This window comes from Stegostoma tigrinum, chromosome 35 (genome assembly GCF_030684315.1).
Source record: "Stegostoma tigrinum isolate sSteTig4 chromosome 35, sSteTig4.hap1, whole genome shotgun sequence".
Taxonomy (NCBI): Eukaryota; Metazoa; Chordata; class Chondrichthyes; order Orectolobiformes; family Stegostomatidae; genus Stegostoma; species Stegostoma tigrinum.
The window spans coordinates 7,240,516-7,264,705 of NC_081388.1; the positions used below are offsets into that span (position 1 = coordinate 7,240,516).

The 24,190-nt window shown below is 45.5% G+C and overlaps 1 protein-coding gene across 7 annotated transcripts in view; it reads right to left on the reverse strand.

Moving 5' to 3' along the window:
- LOC125447480 (adhesion G protein-coupled receptor L1-like) overlaps positions 1–23,748 on the reverse strand; it is a 518,001-nt gene extending 494,253 nt beyond the window's left edge. For 5 of the 7 annotated variants that reach the window (XM_059639853.1, XM_059639852.1, XM_059639851.1 and 2 more), the window contains exon 1: positions 23,071–23,747. The gene's annotated coding sequence lies outside the window, so the exon portion shown is untranslated. Of the gene's footprint in view, positions 1–23,070 lie in introns of all 7 variants that reach the window. The other 2 variants (XM_059639848.1, XM_059639850.1) reach the window with 2 other exon arrangements.
- Positions 23,749–24,190: the final 442 nt, after the last annotated feature.

A 24,190-nucleotide genomic window follows, 5' to 3' on the forward strand; every position in this document is an offset into this window, starting at 1 on the left:
GTCCGGGGCTGTCGGTGCAGGTGGCACTGCGCTGCTGGCATTCTCTCGGACCGAGCACAGAAAGCATTCAGCAAATCAGGGAGGAATGTGTCTCTTTGTCCGCTACATTTATAACATGCAACAACAGCCTGCATTCGTATAGCACTTTCCATGCAGTTTTACAAGAGCGTTAGCAGCCAAGATGAGATACCGAGTTACATGCAGGACTATTCTTGCATCAACTGGCGTAATTACAAAGATACAAATGTGCAAATTAAGCATGCCTCAGCCCTTGGGCCTCTTACACCATTCAGTAAGATCATAGCTAATCTGTTTGTATTCTAGTTTCCACATTACCATCCAGCCCCGATAATCTTTAATTCTCTTGCCTAATAAGAATCTATCCACCTCTGCCTTAAAAATATTCTGTGAACCCACCCACACCACCTTGATGGCAGTGAGTTCCAAAGTTACATAACCCTCAGAGAAAACCTTTCTTCTCATCTCTGTTCTAAAAGGGCAACCCGGAATTTTGACCAAAAATGGGAGTGTGAAAAGATTTGCGGAGGGTATTCCAGGCTTTAGGACCTTGCCAAAATAACGCACAGTGCACAATGGCGAATTGATCAAAACTGAAGACATACAAGGGCGACAGAATCAGAGGAGCGTAAGAATTCCAGAGGTAACAGAGGCAGCGAAGTTCAAGGCCACAGAGGGATCTCTGCACAGAATCGTAAATTTGAGACACTATTGGACAGAGCCACTATGTTTCAGAAAACAGACGGAGAATGGGACTTGGTAAATCAGAAATCAACTTGGATTATGATGAATACAAATGGGAGAGTGACAAGAGAGTGGGCAAGTGAGTGAGGGACAGAGAGGGAGCGAAAAAAGCAGAGACTGAGACAGTGAGTGAGTGACAGAGAAGGACAGAAAGAAAGAGAGATGGAATCAGAATGAGCGAGTATGAGAGTACATATGAGTGAGAGTGCATTCACGCTCTGACTCTCTATTGTCCAGACACAGTGTTGATGGCTTATTTCTCCCTCTTGGATGCAATGGGGCTTTATATCCATGCAGTATTGATGATTAAATATTGGGAACAGCAAAGGTCTCTCTTCCCCCCAGGAATGTCAGTGGCTGTTTATTGCAGGTACTCACTGTAACAGCTTCAGCACGGTTACAAACATAAGCAAACATAAGCTAGGGAAGAGAAGAAAAATAAATCCCTTTCAGGCAAACTGCACTAATGTACGAAAGATTAAAGACCATTCATTACCTGTCACTACCTAAAGCTTCACGATCATGTCCAAATACTTCCCATACAACAGCACTAGGAAAAACAAAAAAAAAACCCCAGAAGACAGTTGTGCCCGAAGAAAAGTCCTTTTATATATCTGGACTGTGGAGTGAGATTTTCTTGGTATTGTCTATACATGCTGTTTAAAGATGTGACAAGGCACATCTAGTGGGGTTGGGACTGGAACCCGGCCCTCTTGGCTCAGAGGTAAGGATGCTACCACTGCGCCAAAAGAGTCCCAGTGAGATTTGCTCAGGAATGGCATCAAATGGGATCCATGTGAGGAACAATCCCACTTCCATTCTGCTGGCTATTTTCAACGTGGAGCTGGTTTTATTTGCTGGGCAGCTCTGCCCCTAGTGGACAGGCTGGCTACTGCAGCATCCTCACAGCCACAGAAGGGTAACACTAAGGGGGTTGGAGATGGCAGTCGGACTGCTGTGTTATCCCTACATCAAAACCCTCTCCTCCAAAGCCATGCGATGACAAGGATGGAGTAGTTGCTAAATGACAGGCTGGCAGCAATGAAACTGCACTAAGAAATGAAAGTTGCCATAGAAGTCTCTCATTGGAGAGACAACTGGTGGTGTATTTGACCAGAGACACATCTCAGGCAATGAGGGTGGGGAGTGGTGAGGTTGTGAAAAAGGGGTCTTCCTGGTGAACTCAGCTGGTGCATGAATTGAACCTACACCATGAAATAACTCCACAGAGGCCAGTATCCCATCACTAAATCATCCTTTATTTACACAGGGAGTGTCCTGGACACTGATCCAGCTCCCTCATGGCCAGCTCTCAGAGTGAATAGGATGCCTGACCCTCCTGTTTATATCTGTCAGCCAGGGCTCCCTGACTGGATCAGATTAACAGCCCCAATCAGAGAACTCATATTTGTATGAGGACCACCTGCCAATCTCATTACAATCACTACACGATATTGATGTATTACATACCAACTGTCCAGCCAACTGAGCAAACTGACCACACCCAGCCTCAGCAAGCTGAGTGCCATTGGGAAAAACAGTAACACAGAGAAGCCGCACAACCAGGTGTAGATGGTGAGGGAGTCACAAATAGGTCACAGTGGCTGTGGTGAGGTTGGAGACAGAAACAAGTGTTTGACTGGATTGGGATAACAGGGATAAATATGCATTAAGCAATGATTGCAGGAGTGAATAATTTTCTTATAGCTCCAGGGAAATATCGGAGAAGACAGGTAGAACATAATAACAATGAAGCTGTAATTTGGAGCAACAGCCTGTGTCATAATGGCTGAGCAGTTAGTGCAAAATATCACATTGCAACTGATGCAGTGAAAGATTCTTAAGAGCTGATCTCCGAGGGTAGGATCAGTTACAGCCAAAAAGAAAATTACAATGAGAGAGGGCTAAAGTGGAGGAAATGCAACAAAGTGACAAGGTACTGAGAGGAGGGTCACAAGCAGAGAAATTGCCTTTCTGAAACTCTGTTAGTTGTCACAATAGTCTCAGAGCCATATCTGTGCTCTCTAACCTGGCCTGTTTCCAATCCATCACCGTCCTCACACCAACTCCTGATCTCCCATAACCTCTCGGGTCACTAATCTGCATTTGCTCATTTTCCAGTGAGGCTTTTAATACTTAAAAAAAAACCTGTTGTATATTTTGACAACTGTCAAAACATTCTCCCCCTCCTCTTTGTTTATTCATTCCTGAGATATGGGTATCAGTGCTATTTATTGTTCTTCCCTAGTTGCCCCTCAAAAACGTGGTGGTGAACTGCCTCCTTGAATCACTGCAGTCCGTGTGCAATAGGTTGACCCCCAATGTTGTTAGAAAGAGAATTCAAAGATTTTGATCCAGCGACAGTGGGAACAACGGTATATTTCCAAGTCAGGGTGGGGAGTGGCTTGGAGGGGAACTTGCAGGAGGTAGAGGTCCCTCGTGTCTGCTGCCCTTGTCCTTCTAGACAGTAGAACTTCCAGATTTCACAAGTGCTGTCCAAGGAGCCTGGGGGAATTACTGCAGTCCAGCTTGTCAACAGCGCACACTGCTGCTACCACACATTGGTGGTGGAGGGAGTGAATGTTAAAGGTGACGGATGGGATGGGTGGTGAAGGTGAACTTCTTTGCCCAGGATACCATCTTGGTTCTTGGGTGTTCACTCATCAAGGCATTTTATTACACTTCTGACCTACAGATGATGGGGGAAGACAGCAGTTACTTGCCACAGAATTCCCAGCCTCTGATGTGTAGTTGTAGCCACAGGACCAGACTGGCCATGTAAATACTATCTCGTACCATTTACGGTACTTTCCACACATAAGCCTAAGTCTGTCAGAGATAATGGGAACTGCAGATGCTGGAGAATCCAAGATAACAAAATGAGAGGCTGGATGAACACAGCATGCCAAGCAGCATCTCAGGAGCACAAAAGCTGACATTTCGGGCCTAGACCCTTCCTCTCTGATGAAGCGTCTAGGCCTGAAACGTCAGCTTTTGTGCTCCTGAGATGCTGCTTGGCCTGCTGTGTTCATCCAGCCTCACATTTTGCTAGCCTAAGCCTGTCAGTTGCCCAGGCCTTGCCGAATTAGGGCACTGGCTGCTTCAGTATCTGAGGAATCACAAAATGGTGCTGAATATTGCGCAATCAGCAGCAAACATTTCTGACCTTACGATGGACAGAACATTATTGATGAAGCAGCTGAAGACGACTGCACTTAGGGCACTACCCTGAGGAACTCCTGCAGAGATGTCCTGGAGCTGAGACGACTGACCTCCAACAGCTGTGGCCATCTTCCTATGTGCCAGGTATAAATAAAAGAAGAGACGTATGATACAGGAAAAGGCCCTTCAGCCCCCCAAGCCTGTGCCGATCATCATGCCCTGACTAAACTAGAAAACAAACCTTCTGCCCTTATTCAGTCCATATCCCACTGTTCCATCCCTATTCAATTAACCATCCAGATGCCTCTTTAATGTCACCAACATACCTGCTTCCACCATCTCCTCTGGCAGTGCATTCTAGACTTCTATCACTCTCTGCATGAAAATCTTTCCACGCACATCTCACACTTTTGCCATCCCACCTTGACCCTCCTTGTAATTGAAACTTCAACCCTGGGAAAAAGCCTCTGATTATCCACCCTATCTATGCCTCTCATAATTTTGTAGACCTCTATCTGGTCTTCTCTCAGCCACTGTCTTTCCAGTGAAAACAATCCTAGACTTTTCAACCTTTTCTCACAGCCAATGCCCTTGAGATGAAGCAACATTCTGGTGAACCTTCTCTTCCAAAGCCTCCACATCCTTCTGGTAATGTGGCAACCAAAACTGCACACAATACTCCAAACGCAACCTAACAAGGGTTTTACACAGCTGCAACATGATTTGCCAACTCTTGTACACTCCGTCCCAGACGATGAAGGCAAGCATGCCGTATGCTTTCTTAATCACCTAATTACCTGTGTTGCCACTTTTAGGGAACTGTGGACCTGCACGCCCAGATCTGTCGGTATGTTAACGCCCCTAAGGGTTCTGCCATTTACAGTATAATTCACACCAAAATTTGATCCTCCAAAAATGCATCAACTAACTACTGTTGTTGCAGAGGAGAGATTTCCCTCCAACTCTCATTGACGTCAATTTGGCTCCTCCATGCCACTTAAAATGCTTCTTCAATGTCATTCCCATCTCTCATCTGGGATTCAGGCCTTTCACCTGTGATTTGACCAAAGATGTAATAGGTTCTAGACCTGAGTGCACAGATGGAGCCTAAACTGAGCATCAGCGAGCATATTATTGCTAAGTAAGTGCCACTTGATAGCACTGTCGATAACACAGTTTCCATCAATTGCTGATGATTGCAAGCATACTGATGGGGAGGTAACTGGGTGGATTCAATTTATCTTGCTTTCATTAGACAGGGAAAAATTGTCCATCATGTCTGGGTATGCTCCATTGTTGTTGCTGTGTGAAAATAACATTTCTGTGATCAATTCTGGTCTTGTGCACATTTCTCCTACATAAGCTGGCATGCCTGCTGCTGCCCTGTCAGAGGGTCAGTGCTAAAGGAGTGTCACACTATTGGAGGTACAGGTCAGAGGAACTCAGAGCTTTGATGAAGAGCCATCTAAACTCAAAACTTGACCATGCTCTCTCAACATGGACGCTGTCTGACCCACTGTGTGAACTCCAGTTTTCAGTACAGATTCCAGTATCAGCAGTATCTTGCTCCTACAGGCCTGAGGGAATGCTGGCGAGGACAGCATTCATCAATAATCCTAAATTGCATTGAGGGCAGCTGACAGCATAACCACATTGCTGTGGGTGTGGAGTCACATGTAGGCCAGACCAGGTGAGGACATCAGATTTCTTTCTCTGAGGGACATGAGTGAGTCAGACGGGTTTTTCAGACAATTAACAATGATTTCATGGTCATCAAACTAATTTCAGATATTTCTGATGGAATTCGAATTCCATCATATGCCATGGTGGGACTCAAACTTGGATCCCCCAATGTTAGCTGAGTTTCCAGATTAATAGTCTAGTGATAATACCAATAGGCCGTTACCTCCCCCTTTGGCAGCCCAAATGCATCAGATGACTTTGAAGCAGAGTAGAAGTTTTGAAGAGGCAGAGCTCACTTTCAAGGGCAGAGGCTGCTCCATGTGAGTTTTTCTGAGGACCAGCAGCAACTGCTTGAACGGGAGAGGGGGCAGTACCCGAATGTGGGAGAGGCGTACCATTTTCTCAATGATCATAATGGGGAACCAGGAAGGGAGGTTGAGTGGTCAGTGAGATACTGTGGGGTCTTGTAGTTCAGCTGAGCTCGCAAAGTCATGAGAGAAAGATACAGAGCAAGGGAAGCGGGGAACTAGATTACTGTGGTGAGCCCAGGAATGTGAATAGTTGGGTATTATCGCTGGACTGTTAACTCAGAAACCCAGATAATGTTCTACAAACAGCAGATGGTGGAATTTGAACTCAATAAAAAAAAATCTGAAATTAAGAGTCTAATGATGACCATGGAACTGTTGGGAAAACCCTATTTGGTTCACTAATGCCCTTCGGAGAAGGAAACTGCTGTCATTACCTGGTCTGGACTATATTTAACTCCAGACCCACAACAACATGGTTGACTCTTAGCTGCCCACTTGGATGGGCAATAAATGCTGGCCTAGCCATCAACAACCTTATTCCATGAATGAATGTTTAAAAAACTGGGCGAAGCAGCAGTTGAATTTGAAGGAAAGAAAACAGCAAAATTGGTGAATGAAATATACAGGTTTGTATTTCAAACTGCAGAACTAGCACAACCAGTCCATTCATTCCAAGTATTACTGGTTTATCACTGTTCTTCTTCCTTCCGGACTTTTTAAGCTTTTTTTCTTGATGGAATGTTCCTGGCAACATTTATTGCTCACCTGACATTGCATTTGAATTTAGTTACCAACTACATTGCCTGGGGTTTGGAGTCTCGTATAGACTGGCTAACAGTGGTAGATTTCCTTCTCTCTTGGGTGTTTGCAAACCAGATGGATTTTTAACAATAATCAACAAGAAATTAATCATTGCTGTCATTCAATTCCATTGAAATAATAATTATTCAATCAACCATTTTAATTGAAATTTAATTTACTGTGGTGGGATTTGAACCCCTATCCCCTTTGCACCAGCCTGGGCCTCTGAATGAGGAGCCATCACGCTACCACAAAGTGTAACTTCCACATCCCACCATGATTCTGGAAGAGCGGCTGGACTTTGCTTGAAGAGACAATGTTTCTTGAGTTCTAACAGGGGCAAGGACAGAAACAATGGCTCCCAGTGCTACTCTTGCCCAGGTCTCTGACCTTGGCCCCTCCCCTATCTGAATACAGCTATCCAATGCCCCTTCTCGATTTTGCCACCTGGGAACAGGACTATCTTATTCAATGACAATGCCATCTCTCCACATGCCTTGTTATCTAACATCCTCGACTCTTCACGCAAACCTACTTCCTTCTAAATCCATTGTTGTTACCAAGAAATATTTCTGATCAACCTGTTCAGAGATGCTGTGATACACTTCTGGAGCAAGTGGAACTTGAGTCCAGGCTTTCCTAGTCCAGTGGTAAGGACACTACTGCTGCACCACAAGAGCCCTGAATCTCCGTCATTTACAACTTCATTCTTAAAACTCCAACACCTGCCTTTGGTCCTCCCTAAGCAATGGGTCTTCTGTAGACAATGTAACGTTCATCACAGTAAAATCTTTATTCCACAACCACCTGTTTATTCTCCCCAGCATGGCCTCAAGCTTTACTTAAAATCCAGGGTGTGAGCATTTGAATCTCCCTGGCTTAGCCATTCATCATCACATCTTATTGGAATTGGGGCCCAGATCTGGAGGGATACCTCAGGTATCATTAACTCATCCCTAAATGTACTTGAAATGAGGGTCTTGCTGGGCCATTTCATAGGGGAATTCAGACTCAACCCCATTGCTGTGTGTCTGGTGTCACATGTAGGCCAGACCAGGTAAGGATGGCAGATTTCCTTCCCTAAATGATGTTAGTGAGCAGGTAGCTTTTCTAATGACAATCAGTGATAGTCATCAGAGTCATCATTATTGAAAACAGCTTTTATTTCTGATTTTTAATTAATTGGATTTAAATTTAATATATTGCCATGGTAGTAGGATTTATAGAGAGTCATACAGCATGGAAACAGGCCCTTTGGTCCAACCAGTCCATGCTGACCATGTTCCCAAACTAAGCTGATCCCACCTGCCTATGCTTGGTTCATATCCCTCCAAATATTTCTTATTCATGAACTTATCTAAATGCCTTTTAAACTTTGTAACTGAACCCACATCCGCCACTTCCTCTGGATGTTCATTCCACACAACAAACCGTTCTCTGTGGAAAAAAAAAGTCCATCGTGTCCTTTTTAAGCCTTGTTCTTCTCCCCTTAAAAATATGCCCCTGGTCTTGAAATCCTCCACCCTAGGGAAAAGACACCCACTAATCACCCTATCTATACTCCTCATGATGTTATAAACCTCTGTAAGGTCACCTCTCAACCTCCTGTCCCCAGATCAGTTCAGAAGAATCATACCAGACTCAAAACATTAACTCTGTTTTTCTCTCTCCAGGGAGGCTGCCGGTCCTGCTGAGTTTCTCCAGCGCTGTCTCTTATGATTTCAGACCTCCAGTTTCTGAAGTACTTTACTCTCATTCCCAGATAATTAGCCTGGCTTGGACAATCACCAGTCCATTGTGTCCCCTTCTTCCGGTTGCTCAGAGCAGGGTTGTGGTTAAGGGAGAACAAAACGGTGTGGGATTTTGAGAAAGGGGTGACTGAGATTGAAGCAGAAGGTGCTGAGGATGAGAATTCAATCAAGTCAGAGGAAGACGGAACAAAGGGGAATGATTGATCGCTCGTTATCGGGCTTTTGGTGCTCCTTGCCATTTCCAGTGAAAAGAGCTGAAAAGGTGCCACTTGCAACCAATTAATTGCAACAGGTATCTATGTGAAGTGCAGGAGGATGACGCTTTGCCAATGTAATGTTCCAATAACAGAGACATGTAATGCTTATCAAATAACTCCAGGCTTTTGAGCCAGAGATTAAATGCGAAGACGACAGCAGAGCAATTATTCAGAGAAAAACCAAATCCATGATTTGGAATTTTATTGTCAACATCATATGAAGCAGTTTAACTCCTCGCCCCTTGTGGTCGACTTGGCACATTGGCAGTACTGTTCCCATTAATCAGCGCAGGAGACAGTCGGGAAGCAGCGTGATGTTTGAAACTGCGACTCGGTCCAATCAAACAGGTTCAAGCCTGCTCGACTATTCAATAAGGTCATGGCCAATCAGATTTTAACTTCAACTGTGTTCCTGCAATATCCCTGCTAACATTTCATCAATGAGAGGCCAGTGGCAGATGTGAGAGGAAAGTTTTGTTTTAACGCAAATGGTGGTAGGTGCTTGGAACGTGCTGCCAGGAGAGAGGAGAGAAGCAGATACAATAGAAATGTTTTAAGAGGCATTCAGACAGCCACGTGATCAGGCAGGGGACAAAGGAATACACACCATGTGCAGGCAGATGGGATCAGTTTAGAATGATATCATGGTTGGCGTAGACATGGTGGGTCGGAGGGCCTGTTCCTGTTCTATGCTCTAAAGTCAGGCAAGAATTGAGGTGAAATGACATAACAGTTTGTGGGTTTCTGAAGATTTTTTTCATGAATACTATGGTCAACAGACATAGAATTACATCAGATATAGAAATGGGTCTTTCTGAACCAGAATGTCCAGCTTCAAGTCCCCACCTGCTTCCGAGGTAGATTATAGTGTGCTTGAACATCTCCTATCCAGAGGGGAAATGGTGAGATAGTGCTGCACAAGGAGGCACTTCACAATCCAAAGGTCCAGGTTGATACCATCTATTTGAGAGCTCAAATCAAGCCATCTACTGGAGTTTAAATTCAATTAAAAAATCTGGAATTGACAGCTAGTCTCAGAGATGGTGACCATGACAGATATCATTGATTTTGTTTTGTGGAAACCCAGCTGGTTCACTCATGTCCTTTAGGGGGAGAAAATCTGCCCTCCGTACCTAATCTGGCCTACACATGACTCCAGACCCACAGCAATGTTGTTCATTCTTAACTACCCTCTGAAATGGCCTCAAGGGCAATTAGGGAGATCCAACAAATGCATTCCTTGCCAGTGATGTCTGTATCCCTCAAAAGAATCATAGAGCTCAACGGTCATTGATTGTTGCATCAAGGAGGACAGTTCCTCCCTGTCTACCCTATCCTGAGAGTAGGGCTTTCTACCTCAGAGCCAGGAGGCCTCGGTTCAAGTCCCAACTGCTCCAGAGGCTTGTAATAACATCCCTGAACAGACTGAATAGAAAACCTCTTTCCTGAAAGCGTAAACACAAATAGATGATTATTCATCCAATCAGCATAAGGTTCCACCTCTCCTGTCAGGGAGTAGGGGGGTGGGGGGGCAGCAAATCAAATTGACAGGTTTTAACATCAATAAATCTTTGACACGAGAACACACATTCCGCATGCTTGAGCGTGGTCCAACTCAATCTCAACAACTCTCTCCTCTGGCTGAAAAGTCAAACAAGAGATCACCTCTGGCCTGGATTTCCCAACAATGCAAACTGAAACATCTCTGGCGTCATTGAGAAAGAGAAAAATAATTAGACAAAGGGATCTAATTATGAACAAAAACAAGAGGGTAAGTAGACATGGTTGGCTGTACCAGTTGTCTTGCTATTTTTTTCATAATTCCTTGATAAGGAATCTGGAAAATAGCCTACAAAATTGGAACTGGACCTTTGGGAATGAAGTTAGAAACTGGCACAAGTTGGTCAATGCCTTTCTTCCTCAAATAGCAATGATGTTTAAAATTCATTCATAGCATGTGGGTCTCTTTGGCTAGGTGTTTATTACACAACCTTAATTACCCAGAGGGCAGTTAAGACTCAAGCACATTGGTGTGGTCTGGAGTCACATGTATGCCCAGACTAAGTAAGGACGGCAGATTTCATTCCCTAAGGGGCATCAGTGAACCATTTGGGTTTTTACAACAATCAACTATGATTTCCATTAGGTTTGGTGTCGAATTCTAGATTTTTATCAAATTCAAATTTCACCAGGTGCACTGGTGGGATTCGAAACCTTATCCCTAGGCCATTAACCTGGAGTTCTTGGTTATTAGTCCAGAGACATTACCACTGCACCCCCCCCCCTTTCCCCCATTAATGCTGAGTTCCCTGTCCAAAAGGCAGGGTAGACTCACAGTGTCAAGACTTCCACTAGGGGTAGAACCCCAATCCATCCCAAGGATGAAACTTAAAGCTATTGGCACCAATCTGTGTTAGATGCAAGGATAGATCCCAAATTGATCCCAAATGGAACAAGAAGGAAAGTCAGTGTCGTTAGCACCAATCCAATCTGTGCTGAACATCTAGGAGTCTGAATCACTTTGTGTCACTTTTTAAAAATTCATTCATGTGACGTGGGCATCACCGGCCAGGGCAACATTTTTTGCCCATCTCCAACTACACACAGGGTGGTAAAGAGTCAACCACATTTCTGTAGGTCTGGAGTCACATGTAGGCCACACCATAAGGAGGGCAGTTCCTTTCCCTAAAAGGACATGAGTGAATCACATTTTTTTTCTGACAAATGACAATGGTTTCATGGTCATCATTAGACTCTTAATTCCAGATTATTATTGAATTCAAATTCCACCATCTGCTATAGTGGTACTTCAACCCAAGTACCCAAAATATTACCAGGGTCTCTAGATTAATCATCTACCATTAATACCACTAGTCAACACCTACCAAATTTACCTCTGGTTGAACTCCCACCCTGGATGAGCTTTACACCCCACTGCAGTACCAGGGGAGTGCTACACTGTTGGAGGTACTTTTTTCTATTGGATGACCTATTAATCAGAAGTACTCTCTCAGGTGGCTGTAAAAGATACCACTGTGCTATTGAACTGAGGGCTCCCTCCATTGTCTTAGCTGATACCTTATCGATGAACATCACTGAAAAAGAACATCCGGACACTATCTCCAATGCCATTTGTGGTATGATTTGTACCATATGTATTATTGGGCTGCTCGCACTTCATAAAATACTTTGTCAGCGTGTGAAGCACTTTGGACTGGCCCGTGGCTGCACAAGGCGCTGTCAAAATGCAGGACTTTCTTTAGAAATAGCTAGTTATTGAGATTTCAATATAAACAGTAAGCTAAGAATATGTCTCTTTGAAGGTCACTCACTTTCTTTGTGCACCGTGGGATAATTGTTCATCTTCTTGAAGCACAAACAGTGCCCCCTTGAGGAATGCTTGCACCAAGGCAGCAAGTATCAGTGAGCCAGGCCAAGGTACCGTTAGTGTGACAGTGGGCATGTTAACCAGGGACCAGGGTTTCTGTCTGGGGTTTTTTAACAGGACTTTCTTGAGACATTCCTCAAGCCAATTCAACTGAATTTATTTCCTCTGCTAAACCAAACAAACAAATTTCAGCTCACAGCAGAAGATTAAAATGTATGAAACAAAAAGCAGACGGCAGAAATCTGAAATAACAACATTGGCTGTTTCTCAATAAGGTGTTAGATTTAGTTCTAAAAAGAGATAAAAGGATATGGAGAAAAGTTGGGAACAGGGGTCTGAATTGGATGATCAGCCATGAACATATTGAATGGTGGAGCAGGCTCGAAGGGCTGAATGGCCTAATCCTGCTCCTGTTTTCTATGGAAAAACAGACAATGCTCAGTCTGGAGTGGGCAACGGGGTACTGGTGGGGTGAAGGGGGGGGGGGGGAGGAGTCATAGCGGGTGGGGTGGTGGTGGCAGCAGGGAGGTATTCTCCTGGTCGCGTGGTGGGTGAGGGAGACAGGAGAAGTGAGAAAATAAGAGAGGGAGCCATGTCAGGATGTGTCCATTTTGCTTCCAGCAGAAAATTCTTAGCTGATGCAGCAACAATTGATGTTATCTTTTGCACTACAAGAACGAGACGTGGATAACAAGGCACTGAAAGAATCAACAGCTGCTTATTATAGTTCCTGATGTATACATATATTACAGTCAGAAGCATTTCAGCGCCTGGGTGAATATTATGCTACAAACAACAGCCTACTCTCCTTAGCAAATCATGCTTCAAGTGGCTTCAGTTAAAATGGAGTTTGAGACCTTTATACCATCAGGTTACATGCTGTAATTCAGTGATGACATAATAAGCATATGCCTTAAAGGCATACTGACTGCGAGACATAATGTAAACCATGCTCCTGTAATACATTTTTGAGTCAGGAGCAGCAGTTTCTCAGAGGCAGACCAGGATATGAATGACTTCCTCCACGAGTGATATTGGGACTGCTGTTTCCCCAGTTGGGAGTATATTTGATTTATTTCATTTGAGTTGATTTAAGCTTTATTGTCACAGGTACTCAAGTACAGGAGGACAGTGTACATACAGGGCACCATCTTAGGTACGAAGGTACTCAGGTACAAAACTTAAGTACAATTAGAAACATAGAGTCAACGCAGTAGTAACATTTGTGGCACCAGGGGAAATTTGCCATGCCAGGATGGCACACCGCCAAGCCATCATCATACACCACACCCTCCAGACACCCCTCATCCTGCTGAGGGTGGGCGCTGCTAACTTCATGAATGGCAGCCTCCCTGCGGAGGTCTCAGAGGTCTCCAGATTCCTGACGAGGTGTCACATCACACTCAAAATGTTTACTCTTGTTTTTCTCTCTCTACAGAGGCTGCTGGACCTACTGAGTTTCTTCAGCACATGCACCAGGGGCTCCATCTTCCAAAGCACTGGCTCCCCACCACCAACACCCTCCACCTCAATGATCCATCTTCAGGCATTATCCCTCCCAAACCTAGAGAGGTTTCTGCCTTCCCGACCCTGGGAAATATGTAACTATTTCCACAGATCCGTTGTGAAGTGCCTTCTCAATCTTCAACCTACCTACCATTCCTGATGGGCTGCCTTAGTTCGTGGCTGCTGATTCGGCCAGCATCAGCAATCTGCCTGCCCATCCAAACTCAACAAGACTACAGGTTCAGATGGTGGTGCCTTTGAGGAGAATAACCCTGTTGCTCTAGCTCCTAAACAGCACAGGCACAAGACCTCCTAACTTAAGCCAACTTTCAGGTTCCCAAGCCCACCAGGAAAATATTCCCAACGTCTCAGATTGATGATCCTTCCCCAGCGGATAGATCATCACCCTGAGACATTGACAGTTTGTTTTCTCTCTCCACACATACTGTCTGACCTGCTGAGTTTTTTCCAGCATGGTTCTGTTTTCTTACAGGATTAGCCGAGAGTCATTTTAACCTTCACCAATGTTGCAAATAGAGGTCTTGTAGTGTAGTAGGTAGCATCCCTACCTCTGAGTCAGAACCCAGAAGTTCAAGACCCACTTTAGGACTCAATGGCTGCATAAGTTACCTTCATAATGTGGCTTACCAGTGTAATCATCAACCTATAACCCTGAGAGCACACCTAGCCAGCTATTGGGGAGGAGATGGCATAGTGGTATTATTGCTGGATTTTTAACCCCAAGACCCAGGTAATGTTCTTGGGCCTGGGTTCGAACCCCACCACAGCAGATGGTGGAATTTGAATTCAATTACATTGTCACATTCACTCACCAGTCATCTTTTGACCAGGTTGCAGACACCAAGGCTGAGAACATTATGGGGTAGAGTTAGGGGGACAGAGGATTGAAGAACATTATGCCCAGAGAGTCTAATGATTGACCCATTAAGGAATAATCAACAAACTGGAGAATGAGATGAGAGGCATGGTGGCTCAGTGGTTATCACTGCCAGCCTCATTGTGTCAGGAAGCCAAGTTTAATTCCAGCCTGGGGTGACTATGTGGAGTTTGCACATTGTCCCCGTGTCTGCGTGGGTTTCCGCGGGGTGATCTGTTTACCTCCTACAACCTGAAGATGGGCAGGCTCGGTGGATTAGCAGGTTGCTGCACAAAATGGAGGGCTACAGGAATAGGATAGGGGCGTGGCTGTGGGTGGGATGCTGTTCAGAGGGTCAGTGTGAGCTCAATGAGCTGAATGGCATGATTCCATGCTGTAGGGATTCTATGTGACATATTCATTTGACCCCTCTGCTATAGTTCAAAACACCGTTCCAGTACATTTATTTCCAACCAGGGGTGGTTTCTCACTGTTTATTACCACTTTGGAGGTGACAATAGCATCATCCCAAGGGTGGCTAATTTTCATAGCACGTCATTTGAGACATCCACATCAGTTTATCTGCTTTTACCTCGAAGACACACCCAACGTTCTGCATCATTATATTTCATGAGACTTAACAAAAGCCCCAAATATAATGAGAAACCAGAAAATTGGCAGCAGAGGGGTATGATTGAGGTAAGGCTTCAGGCCTAAAAAACAAATCACACTTGTCTCCCTATCTCTGCCCCCTTATGCCATCTCTGTCTGATGAGGAAATGCGCCCTAAGAGGGCACTGGTAGCCAAGGCCCCCATCAGGTATGTACATTAATACAGCGTGCAAGCTACTACAGCGGTTTGCTGTGGGTTTGTGCAGGTTTTTTTCTGAATTGATCATTCACAGGGTGAGGACATTGCTGGGTAAGTTAGCATTTATTGCCCATCCGTAATTGCCCATGGCAGATGGTGGATTTAAAATTCGATTAATAAAACCTGAAATTGAAAGCTACTGTCAGTGCGGGTGACCATGCCAACAATCATCGAATATTATAAAGATAGGAAATAGGAGCAGGGATAGTCCATTCAGTCCTTCAAGCCCTGATCTACCTTTCAATGCGGTCATGGTTGATCATCCAACTCAGTCCTCCGTTCCCATTTTCTCCTCTGTCCCTTTAGCCCTAAGAACTATATCTAAGTCCTTCTTGAAAACATTCCATGTTTTGGCCTCAACTGTTTTCTGTGGCTGAGAATTCTTCAGGCTCATCACTCTACAGGTGAAAAACCTTCTCCTCATCTCAGCCTTAAACAGCCTACCCGAAATCCTGAGGCTGTCACCCCTGGGTCTGGACTCCCTGATTATTGAGAACATCCTTCCTGTGTTTACCAGCAGAATCACCAAATATTATTTCTGTATACTTACAAAACTTCATCAATTCATTAATACCCTCGAGAAGGAAATCTACCATCCTTACCTGGTCTGACCTGCACGTGCCTCTCACAGCAATAGGATTGATTCTTAACTGCTTTCTGAAATGGCCCAGCAAGTCACTCACTTCAAGGGAAATTCGCGATGGGCAACAAATGCTGATTTTTGTCATAAAATTTCAACTGTTTCACTAATGCCCTCTCCCTGCCCGATCTGACCTGGACGTGACTCTAGACTCACAGTAAAGTGTCCTGACTGTTACTTGCCCTCAGAATTGAGTAACATGAGCCATTCAGTATTATCAGAAATGACAACAACACAGCGCAGCAGCTCACCTCCATTCTCTTGTGGTCAACAACTGGTGGCTGATTGATGCTTGCCTTGCCAGCGATACCGGCATCCCACAAATAAAAATATATTTGGAAAAATAATCCTGGGACTCTCTCAACTGCACAACAGCAAATAGGGATAGGCAACAAATGCCAGAGATATCCCATGCGACATGCATTGCTACGTTGAAAAGAAATAATGCTATGATTCAACTTGATAAAGAAAATGGACAGCATTGCAGACACCACCCTGTCTTAACCAAACACACCAAAAATAAAATCAACAAGACATGTCACAGCATCTTTGGTTTGGATGAACCTTTGTCTGCAAACAAGGTTCATCTTGAGTGACGAGGGGCTACACTCTATAAACACAAGATCCATTTATGCGGCAGACAGGACTGGGGACGATAACTGTATTAATGGATGAGGTCAGGCTAATGGAAGGTGTGCTCCACAATGGAGTGTGCACGGAGTTAAAAGCTCTGGCTTCGCCCTTCACAGTCCAAGCTACAGTTCTGAAAAGCTGCCATCAGAATTTTATACCTGGGAACCGAATAGCAGGCAAATGATGGAAATCTACCATTTTGAAATGATCAGATTGCACAACACTGTGAGGTGTTGGGAATGTTGGAATTAATTTAATCATCAGGCTATGCAAGACTTCTTGATTGATATCATAATATCACCAGCTTCCATTTCTCACACTGATTACGACACACAGGAGGTCTCCCTTTCTGTCTCCGTACACTGCTCCTTTATCACACCCACAATCTGACTCTTTCTGCAAAGGAGTGCTGAGAAAAAGGTATAGATTTGTGCAGACGGAAATGTGTGTTCAGGGAGGTACGCAGAGAGAAGGAGAGCCTGAGCAAAAGGAAAACAACCGAGAGAGAGAGGGAGGGGGGTAGGGGTGTGGTAAAGAAAGAGAGAGACACAGAACAACAAGGAGAGCATTGAGCATTGCTGAGGCAGGAGGGACTTAGTGGTGGCAGATGGGGGGGTGGGGGCAGGAGGATGAGACAGGTTGTTGCAGAGAAAGAAATAGACAACTAGGGAGACCAGAGAGTCGCACAGATACCGAGATGAGAATGGACAGAGAGAGATGGAAAGAGAGACAGGGACAGAAAGTGAGAGAGATAGAGGTATTCAGAGGGATGGGGGCAGACTATGAGACAAATAGAAAGCTGGAGACCAACTGAGGGACTGAGACAGAGAGAGAGATCAAGCGTTCTGGGAGAAACAGGTGTGTAGTGACAGAGAGACAGATAATTCAATAAAGATAGGTGTGGAGAGAGGTGTGGAAAGATATGGAGATAGATAAATAGAGATACACAGAATTGAGGGACACAACGGGCAATTGAAAAGAGAGAAATGGAGCAGGATAAAATATTGCGAGAGAAAGACAGAGTCGCCACAGAGCTAGCTGGGTAGACATGGCCATACTGAGGGATTGAGAGACAGAGGGATAGATGTAGCGAATGAGAGAGAGAGACAGAGACAGAGACAGTGAGTGCGCATCACTATATATGTGAGAGAGAGAGAGACAGAGAAGACAATGGAGAATATGGAACAGAAAGGCAGAGAAAAATGGGCACGGAAAATAACAGACTTATACACACAAGCGGAGAGCCTGACAGAGGGATAGACGGACAGGAAGAGATGGAGAGATATTCAGATGCAGAAAGCAACAGCAAGAGAGAGGGATAGCAAAAACAACAGCTCAAAATTCAGGCACAGAGGGAGATGGAAAGAAAATACAGAGAGACAAAGGAACTGAGTCACAGAAGGAGAAAGGTAGAGGAAGACAGAAGAGGTGCAACATTAACGGCATACACACTTTGCAGAGAGAAAGAGACACACGCGCACATAGACACGCACGTCCCTAGAAAAAGATACATAAAGAAAGATAGATTTTAAAAATTCAGAAAGAGAAGCGAAGTAGAATACAGGTATTGAGACACAGGGAATGATACCGCAAACGGAACCGAGACACCAAACAATGCACAACACTTTAAGATAAACACAATCGTGATACTTCAGGCTACATTACATATATATCTCCTCACTAAAACCGAAATATTCTGTATGTTTGCAAGACAACAAGCACAAACAGTATAACAAAACCCACATCTCCGCTTTTCATTTCGAATACCCTTTGCTTCATCTTGCACTAATAGTCCTATCGTTAGCAAGCAAATTGCAATCATTCAGACTGACGCAGATGGAGTGGAAAGAGCTGTTCAGCCTCTTTCAAATGTGATACTTCTCCTAACTTCTTTTTTAAGCATTATAAAAAAAAAACTTAAAAATATACACATCAAGGTAAATTCTGAGATATGAAAGAGACAGGAGATGCTGCTGAAAAGCAGGTTTGTGGAATGTGTGAAAGGTATAGAACACTAGAGAGTGGAGGAGTGCAGCAAACATGGAGTGTAACATGAAGACAGCAGAGGGGAGAGTGAGAGAGACAGAAAATTAAAAAAAGAACAAGAGATAGTGAAAGAGATGGGGGTGAAGACAGAACGTTCGAGAAATTGTGAAGGAGCAAGGACAGAGAAGCACGGATGGAAATTGGCAATTGGAGAGAATGCAGTGATCAAAGGAAACATGGAGAAGGCACAGCACGAATATAGCAGACGATAAAAGAATAGAAAATAGAGAAGATCGAAGCGTGAAACTGGTACAATGCAGAAAATCTGATACCTGTGAACACAGACCACCTTGCAACATCTTAGCATCGCAACATCACCACTCACTTCCATTACAAGTTGCTGTTTCAGTGCAGAGAAGCCATACTGCCACGGGGTCTTCAGCGCTTCCGTCGTAAGAAGCAGAGGATGGTGATGGAGAGGCTGTCAGTCTTGGGCAGATTCGGGCTGGATGGAGACACCAAAGACCCTTCCCTTGAGATGCCAACTCCCGCTGGAGAGGGCTATATATTTCAAGAATAACCAGCCGCTTACTGACCCTCATCCAAATGAGACAAAGTCACCAAGTGTGGTGGGCAGCTAGCTTGATTCGATTTTCCTCTCACTCAATGCCTACTCATTGGAAGTGATCACATGGTGGAAGCTGCAATTACCAGTTGGCACAGTTGAAACTCGAAGTCTGAGCGTGGTGACACCCATTGGAGGTGTTCCTTTGCAGAGGAACTGATGCCAATCATGCCAAGTCGATTAACTGCCTGGGATTAGTTGATGCAATACTGCACTGTTTGAGAACACAATGAAGGCAGTATGTTGGCACCCGCAGCTCAAACAAATGCATTTAATGCTTGGGGTCTATAGTCACATAGATCGCGCTCTCTCTAACAACGTAGCAACTGAACTACGCCAGAACGCCTGTTTAAAACTGAAGAGGAAATCAAAGCAGTCAACAAAAAGAGAATTAGAAGCCTTCAAAATTACGTTTTGAATACTTGTCTTTTGGACTTGTTCTTCAAGTCCCGCCTGCTCCCACCCAGGCCGAGGCACCCAGGTGAGCAGGCTTGAACAATTCCGTGAAGCTGGTATCTCCCAACACGAGCCAAGGCAGAGCAGAGTCCGTGCTCACATTTATGGCACCAGTGCCAACTCCGCATTCATGACGAATGGCACACAATCAGCCCTGATGCAAGCCACTGCGACGCTGACCCCCAAACCCCCTCCCCCTGTGCTTGTGAGGGGAAAGGAATGGGTGCAAGTGTTTAGCCGTAGAGCACTGAACAAAGAGCTGAGTCTGCTAGCCCATGACCCCTTGAAGTGAAGCATTTATGGTATCAGGCAGTGTAGTGGAACCCATCTCCCCTTAATGGGCTGGAATGTCCGACATAGGGCTGGGGAAGTGTAGGGTGCCCCTCACCTGTCCTCTCCCTTCCCAAAGCCCCTCAAATATGCTGCATCCTCTTACCAACAAATCTCCACTGAGTCTTAAACTGCAGAGGGTGTGGAGCTGTCTCCCGCAAACGAAAAATACAGGCTATTGCGAGGCACCCAGAAAGCAAAGACATTAGCTACTATGTCTGATGCAACTGAGCTCCCTTCAGAGAAGGGAACGCCAAAGGAACTACGGCCTGGACAGATGCAAGGCTTGGCAACTCACATATAGACCATGCATGGCCGATTGTCACCTTTATCTTCATAGACTGATCTGAGTGAGAGAGAGGGAGAGAGAGAGAAAAAAAACAGGGAGAGAGAACATGATCCTCATTTCCCCCCTGCTTTTTGCTCTGGAATGGCTTTTGTTCCTCTCAACCAAATAGGTCTACACTAACAGGCCCAGGTATTGCCAGAGAAGAAATGGAAAGATTGCGAGGGATTGTGAAGTTTGCACATGCAATGATCTCTCGGAAGAGCCCGGGCTAAATAAACAGCACAGGCAGCAGAAAATGGAAGATTATAACCCCGTATTGGAATCTGGTGCAGAACCGGATATTGCTATTAATGCCTTTTTACTTCCCAGCTACATTGCTGACCAATCCCTCCTAAGTCCCAATTACATCTCTAATTATGAATCCAGCCATTACAAAGTTCAACTGCTTGACAGTATTGGCATGAAGAAACACGACTTATGTCAAATGGCATGATGAGAACAGAATGAAAATATGGCAGCCGGTGAAAATCTCCAGGAAAAATCTCACGTCTTATGACAATACATGACTAATTATGCCGGGCACTGTTTTAATTCTTAACCACGGAGCATCGAAATGCACAGTAGACAACTGCACCTCTTAAAAATGATCAGGCTTCCCACTTAACGAGCCAAAGTACCGGTCAAACACAGTTGGATCCATCTAGACTGGACAGATGTACAGCACAATTTTGCTTTCCAGCCCCAATCCTATTACAGACAGTGTTGCAGTATTTAAACAGTCCTTGCACATCCATTGTGAATGACTACTTGTTTAGTATTGTATGTGTGTCACACAGTAGGCGAGAGTGTGCATGTCAGAGAGAGAGAGAGAGAGAGAGAGAGAGACAGTGAATGTGTGTGTCTGCCTATTAGATCATTTCCATTACATGGGAACCCATCAATAATTTTACGGACTGTCTTCCTCTGGAAGGCAGGTCTTTGCGGAAAATATATAAATATTTATCAAGCTGCTCTGAGAGTAAAGGCAGTGGCAACTTGACTGCAAGAAGTGAATTAGGTTGCAATCCTTGTTAAATGATTTTATACACACACACACAGTTTTAACACCGATCATCACAAGGCTTTGCACTGTGTCAGAGCTGAGAGGCTGCAGCATGGTATATCTTATCCAGTGTGCCCACTGTACAGTTAACAGGGAGGGAGGGAAGAGGGTAGCAGGACTTGGAGGTGGGGGATCACACCAGCAGTCAGTTCACCAACTCCCTCCCTCCCATTAATAGACAAGATCCACAGACGGAATACAAGTGCTCCAGCTCCACATTCACCGGGCAGAGTTGACACAGATGTGAGCTGGGTTTTAATTCCGCAGCCATGCTAAAACATGTTTTTTCTCGCCCACCCACCCCCTCTCGCTTTCCTTTCCCCTGGTCGTCAAGAGAAAGGAAATGACTGAGGTGAAGGAAGATCTGGCTTCCACAGCCAATACACCGAATTGCTTTCTCTCTCAGCAACACCACCCCCCCATACCGTCTCTCCCCTCCCTACCCCAAGCTGCCAGTCGGTCTGTGAACCCTCCCCAGCCAGGATGAGGAAAAGTCGCGACCACCCGGGAGGAGATGATAGCGGGCAATAAACTAAAACGTCGGTGGCTCCCCTTTTCTGCTGGCAAACCGATCTGGAATGGCTCCTTTTTCCAAAAAAAAGGAAATGCGGACAGATTGCGGAATGTGTATTTGCTTCTCTCACTCCTTTCTGTCTCTGCAGAGCTATTCCTCGCAAGAATCTCCACAATGATCATTCTCCGTCTCACAGTCCCCCGTCCATTCCCCCTTTTCAGTAGACCTGTCCTTATGTGACCAACACAACCCGCCACCGTTCACGGTCAGGACTCACTCGCCCCTCCAACGGATGTAACTCCTCACTCTCGCTATGGGAGAGGTCGCCCCTCAACCCATCCCTTCCCACTGGTCATTCTGCAGTGATTCCAAACGGCCCACTATTCCGGTTCACTCAAAGATCACCTCCCACCCTGGGGGTCAATGTTCACCCCCATGAACTGCCATTCTCCACCACCATCTCCCTCCCAGAACACAGCTCACGTGCAAGGATAACTACCCCCACCCCTTCCCTCAGGGTCACTCTCAGTGGCAACCCCCCCCCCCCAAGCGTCAGAGGGTTAGTCTCCTCGCAACTCACGTGCCATTAGCCTCCTCCAACACCCAACTGCAGTGGTCACTCTCCCACCTCAGTGGACACTGTCCCCAGATACATTGGTCCCTCTCCCCAAATACGGTGGTCGCTCCCTCCCACCCCTAGACACAGTGGTCACTCTCAATATATTTCAGTGGTCACTCCTCCTTTTCTACAGTGGTCACTCTCACCACATCGGAGTGGTCACTCTCCCTCACAGACACATGCCGGATACATTGGTCCTTCTCTGAGCTACTCTCCCGCCAGATACAGTGGCCACTGTCACCGCATCTCAATGGTCTTTCCCCTCCCCTCCCTTCCACTCTCCCCTCTCCCACCACAAAATGTCCACTCTCTTCACAGATACATTGATCCCCTTCTTAGTCACTGTCCCCCAGATGCAGTGGTCATTCCTCACCCCCTCGGTAAGGTGGTCACTCTGTTCCGGCCCCGACCCCCGAGATACGCTGGAAATAATCCTCCATCTCTCCCCAATAGAAAAGCCACCGGTCACTCGCACCCCCCCCACCCCCTAGCCCCTCCGCCACTCACCTGTCCGTCCGTGCTGTCCGCTCTTGCACTCATTCTCTCACCTGGCCGAATGTCCGTCGAGCCCCAGCTCCGGGAATGGTGGTTTGGGGTTGGGGGGGTGAGATGGGGGGGGGATGAGGGGAGCCGTTAAACTGGTTCAGATTCACCGCAGCCCGGAATCCTGTAGACCCGCTGGCATTGCAAAGGACGCCGAGCCGCCTGGATGGTATCTTTTCACGTGTAAAGCTGGAGATGGGGAGGCTTTATCTTTTTAAAAATAAATCTCTCTCTTGCGTGGTCTTTTTTATTTTGTTAAAGAAATGCAATCTCTCGGTGCTCTTTTCGCCTCTCAATCCGACCAGGCAAACACAGACGGTGTAGCATTCTGCAGGCTGATGTGAAATCTTCACCTTTTTCTCCTTCTGGTGATTTCTTTTCTTTTTCACCACTCTCTCTCTCTCTCTTCGCTTCCTTTATTTTAATCCGCTGGGTCTCCCCTAAATAACACCAGGCAGCTGCTTGCAGCTGGTAGAAAGAGAGTGTGTGTGATGCGTGAGAGAGAGAGTGAAAGAGACGGTAAGGGTGGAGGAGGAGGAGGGGAGAGATAGAGAGGGGGAAGAGAGGATAGAGAGAGGTGGAGCCAGACGGCTTGTCTTGTACGGATACACATACACGCACACAAACACTCACACACACATACATTCATAGAGGGCCATACACCGTACTAGAAAGATGCTAACAATGACAAACCCAGTTTTTTTTCTCTCTCTCTCCGGATACAACCGGGCATTTGGAAAATCTGGCGGCTGGCTTCGCTGAAGGAGGACGAATTGGGGAGCAAGGAAATCCCGATCTGGATTCACCCCGGTTAAAAAAAAAGACACCGTACACAGTTTTCAAGGGAAAGCAACATCTCAGCACAGGAAGCAGATGTTCCTCGGACAGGGGGATACATTGTGCTCTGAGGAAGGGTCACAGGACCCGAAATGTTAACTCTGTTTTCTCCTTCACAGATGCTGCCAGACCTGCTGAGCGTTTCCAGCAACTTTGTTTTTGCTCCTGATTTACAGCATCCACAGTTCCTTCGGTTTTTATTTAGGATGGATTGTGAATTGCCTACATTTTTTACCAATAATTAGAT